We start from the raw sequence: 4,853 nt of genomic DNA on the forward strand, positions 1-4,853 counted from the left end.
ATGTACAATATATATGCAGAGTAATATTAGGTGAGGAAATATCTGTGCAAAATTCTACATACAGACAGTGGGTAAATGTCTGTGAGTGTGCAGTGTGTATGTGCATGTGTGTGGAGGGGGTGTGTGAGTGAAGCTTCCTGTATTGTGAGTTGGGTTTGGGAGGGGGCAGTAGGTTGCATCTGATGATCCGTTTGATGGCCTGAGGATAAAAGCTGTCTTAGCCTAGAGGACCTGTATTTCACACTTCTGTACCTCCGTCCAGATGGCATAAGAATGAAAAACTTGTGTTAATGCTGCTGTGGACTCTTCTATGGACTCTTTGCTGGTAGATGTCCTGAAGAGATGGTAGGGGCACCCTGATGATCTTCTCAGCAGTCTTTAGCACTCTCTGCAGGCGTGTGCGGTGGTGCTGTTCCAATACCACACAGTGATGCAGCTCGTCAAGATGCTCACTATGACGCAACTGTAGAAGCTGCTGAGAACCCTCAGTGACATGCAGAATTTCAGATTTTCCAGTCTCATTAGGAGGTGCAACCGTTGTTGTGCTTTCTTGACTGGTTGGGTGATGTTACATGTACAGGTGAGGTCATCATGTGGACACCTAGGAATTTAAAACTGCTGACCCTCTCCACCTCAGACTCATGGATTGTCAGCGGCTGATGAGGTCTCCTCTCCTTCCTCATGTCCACTGTCATCTCCTTGGTTTTATCTGTGTTGAGAGAGAGGCTGTTGTTGACACAACATGTCACCAGACTTGCCACCTCTCTCCTGTATGCTGTTTTGTCACCTCCAGTGACCAGACCAATGAGTGGTGACCAACGACAGGGTGGTGCTGTCCTAGTGTGAGGTGGCACTGTTGTGGTAGAATAGTGTGTAGAGCATGGGGCTGACACATCCTTATGGGGTGCCAGTGTTCATCATCACATTTTTTAAAGTTAGATTTCCAATTCTGACAGATTGCAGTCTGCCAGTGAGGAAATCTAACAGACAGCCACAGAGTGTGGAGTTCAGAGAGACCAGTTTGTTTATGAGTTGGTGGGGGTAGGGGGGGCTTGACTGTATAGGCTGAGCTGTAATTGATGAAGAGCATTCTGATTTAGGTATCTTTGTTTTCCAGGTGGGAGATGTGCATGGCTTCAAAGATAGTGTCCTTAGTGAATCTGTTTGGGTGGTAGACATTTTTTAGGGGGTCCAGTGACTCAGGTGTAATATTCTGGATGTGGGCCAGAACCACTCTCTCAAAGCACTTCAATATGATTGGAGTGAGTGCAACTGGCCTGTAGTCATTCAGACAAGTGAATGGGCTCCTTTTGGAAACTGGGATGATGGTGGTGTTTATAAACCAGGTTGGGACTGTGGCCTGTGCAAAGGAAGGGTTAAATATGGATGTAAAATCATCAGCCAGGTCTTTGGGGTGGTGGGCAGCTTTGAAGGCATCCCAGATGTTGCTGTATAAATGATACAGCGTATTCTGGTCTCTTGTGGAGATATTCACATGCTGGTAAGCATGTGAATGTGAGGAAGCTCGGTAGCAGTGGTCGATTATCATGAGCTTTTAGCCTAGCATGGAGGCCTCCGCCCTGGACTAACTTGCACCTCCACTGATTGCCTTCTTCATTCAAGCATGGTGCTGGAGGGCATTCTCTGAGGTGGCGGCTGCTTGATGTGCTGTGAACAATATAGTCCAGGTCTGGAGGTATAAGACCAGTGAATACTGTGTCGTTCTGCAGCCTAGTGATGTCAAATATTGCCTGCCTGTCATAAGCCAGAAGTGCGAGATATTTATGGAGGGTACTAATAACTATATAAATAAAAATACAAAAAAAACTTGGCATTTAAGAGCAGAACGCACAAAGCCATGGGGGTGCCATTTTGTAAGAACCACAAGCTGACAGATGATCATACAGTCCAGGATTATTGTAGGTTTCAAACCATTTATTTTTAGGTAAAAATCAATGGCAAACTGTCCGTTGCAAACATCCATCACAGTTTATAGACTGACTTCCTGATTCACTTTTGACCTGATGGAGCCATTGTTGTGAATGTTGCCTATTTACATAATTCTGCAGACACATTAGTTATTTAAAGTCATGTTTCGGTCCAACTGATGAATGTTAGACCAATATTCGTTCTCCTTTTAGCTCTGTTTTGGTCTCCACCAACCCCATGAGAAAACCATCTGACTCGTTAAGCTGCTAAATGCCCGTCATGTTCATTAGCTCAAACCCAACAAATCAGTATGTTAGTGGCCGCCAAACCAAAACAAAGGCCCTAAAATGCTCAGTAGAAGTGCGGAGAAGTGCAGATTCAGATGACAAATCTCTATGGGAGTTCCGCAACAAAAAACACCTTTAACATTACATTTCATTTGACATGTTCAGTTGATGTGAAAATATTGATTGGAGCAGCTTTAAATATATGTCCATGTTCATCAAATGTGCATCTCAAGCTCTACCAGGATTGTTAATGAACTCGGGGACAGTCGTCAGAGTTCATATAAGACCTAACTTGTGATAAACCAGTTTTTTCCTTTAAGGAGAAACAGCAAAAGGTTTTTCATAAATACATCAAAACCCTCTGCTTCTAGTGGTGATCTGTGTCTCTGCCTCTGTCTGTCTCTTTCTTCACCTTCTCTCCCCAGGGCGGGCTGAAAACTATCACTTTGCTGCTGTGTCCACTCACAGGAAAAAGACATCAGCAATCAGTACCTGTCAACACTGAGGCCAAACATTTTCACCCATGTTCCTCCATTTTTTTATACCTTTTTCAAAACTCTCTTTTTCCTGTCTGTCAATCTGACTCTTCGCCTGCTTCCATTATCACCTCAATCTTCTTTTATTTAATTATATCTTACTATTCACATCTTCCTCCCTCTGTTCATCTGTCTCCTTCTTCTTATGCTTATACTTAAACCTTACACTGCTCTGTGATCCTACAGTGGCTTATTTCCAGTCTCAGACTCAATCCTTGTATTTTCACACTATTTTACAGGCTTGGCAGCAGAGAGGACAGTGATGCTATGCTTCAGGTACCTGTCACAGTGATCTGCTAAAAGGGTTATACCAGTGGTGGGAGTGTGTGTCTGTTTTTATGTTTCTGTAGGAGTTGAACTGTTGCAGTAAATAGGCTATAAGGTGGGATGATTACAAGTGAAGCTTAAGGAGAGCAGATAGGTAAAAAGAAAGAGAGAAGGACAGGGAGAGGAGGGGAAGATGGGTGGGGAGGGTGGGGGTCTCGGCTCTCTGGCAGGTCTCTCCTCTTCCAGATGCCAACAGCAAGTTTGCCCATATGCTGCGAGCGATCTGCCTGCCAACTCTGTCTGGGTGAGGTTTTTTTTTAGTTGTTTTGTTTTGACTTAGTTTCGACCGTGAACAGCGATAAAGTTAGAAACCCAAACAAGCTAATGAGGAGCAGGAAATAATGAGCTGATTGCATGATTAGAGGCACAATTCCTCTGTACACTGAAAAGCCCTCACAGTTATTTCTTATTTACATATCTGCTCTGCATCTAGAGAGCATCAAAAACATTAAGTGGCTGCTGTGTCCAGGCTTCACTGAGGTCACTGTTTGCTAAGGTTCAAGCAACCATATGAAAATCACCATGAAATCACTGCCCATTCTTCACCACCCACCCTTCACGCTGATTGTTCGAGAGGCAGACAGGAAACTAGCGGGTCATGCTGTCCGGAGAGGCAGAGTCAGGTAAAGGTAATTGCTTAGCAAGAGAAAGATAAAACCGCAGATAGGATCAGGAGGAAAGGGGGAGAAGTGACAGCCTGTAATTGGAAACAGAGAAGGACAGAAGATGGTGGGGAAAGAGAAAGAGCAAGAGGTGGCTTGATGGAGAGAAAGAGAATGCTACATCTCATGCAAACCTGCTGTCTTGAGCCATATGCACTCTGCCACAACGTGACACAACACATGGCCACACATGTCATATTACCACACATGGCATCCTGCAGAGCAGTGTAACATGGGTAAGCAGAGCTATACATGTCTCACACAAACAAGTGCTGCCTTCAGCTTCTCTCAGTGGCCAAGTTATCCTTTCAGATATTTTTCATTGTGCATTTATTTTTCATTTAACATTTATGACAGAACAAATAACTCATGTAAAAAGTTAATGTAATGAGTAATGTTAGAGCCACAAAAACAAATGTGATGTGATTGTTTAATTTGTCCAGCTGCGTGAAACATGACAACACTCCACCAGTGGAGGTTTATTTACATGCATCACTCTGACAGCTTACGAAACCCATTATGAAATGCCTCCAGTGTTGTACAGTAATGTTATAACAAGATGTAGATGGTAAGAAAGCATGACCAGGCTGACACACACGTAATCTCTCCTCCTCGTCCTCCTTCTTTTGCTGCAAATATCCGAGGGCAAGTAGGGAGACTTGTCAGGGTAGGTAGTCGTCAACCCTGAAGATCTGCAAACACACTGTTGCGTTTCTAGTGGTTCAGTGCTCCATTGGTAAAAACGCAGAAACCACTGAGGATAAAATGTTCATGCTTTTGTGCGCGTGTGTGTGTGTGTGTGTGTGTGTGTGTGTGTGTGTGTAGTATAAGTGAACATACCCAGGACTGAATCGTGGTCCTTGATGCCTCCTCATCTGTCCAGCTGTGTGCGTATGTGAATGTATTTTCCTTCCTCCGTCTCTCTTGGTCCACAAGTTGCCGACACTCCCCCACACGTGCCGCCCCTGCACTCCTCAGGTCTTCCTCAGTCGCTTGCTGTCTCACACTCAGACCCTGGCATCAGCAGCTGTATTGCCAACCTGCCACTCACCCCCCTCTTCCTCCTCTCCTCCCTCCCCCCCTTCGGCAGGCTCGTGTGTACACACCTCCTT

General features: G+C 44.8%; 1 protein-coding gene across 1 annotated transcript in view; it reads right to left on the reverse strand.

Annotated features, from left to right (window-relative positions):
* Positions 1–4,642, reverse strand: part of LOC133990664 (leucine-rich repeat and immunoglobulin-like domain-containing nogo receptor-interacting protein 3) — a 15,964-nt gene extending 11,322 nt beyond the window's left edge. The window contains exon 1 of the mRNA XM_062429051.1: positions 4,582–4,642. The gene's annotated coding sequence lies outside the window, so the exon portion shown is untranslated. The remainder of the gene's footprint in view (positions 1–4,581) is intronic.
* Between the last annotated feature and the right edge of the window lie 211 nt (positions 4,643–4,853).

Source organism: Scomber scombrus, chromosome 11 (genome assembly GCF_963691925.1).
Source record: "Scomber scombrus chromosome 11, fScoSco1.1, whole genome shotgun sequence".
Classification (NCBI taxonomy): domain Eukaryota; kingdom Metazoa; phylum Chordata; class Actinopteri; order Scombriformes; family Scombridae; genus Scomber; species Scomber scombrus.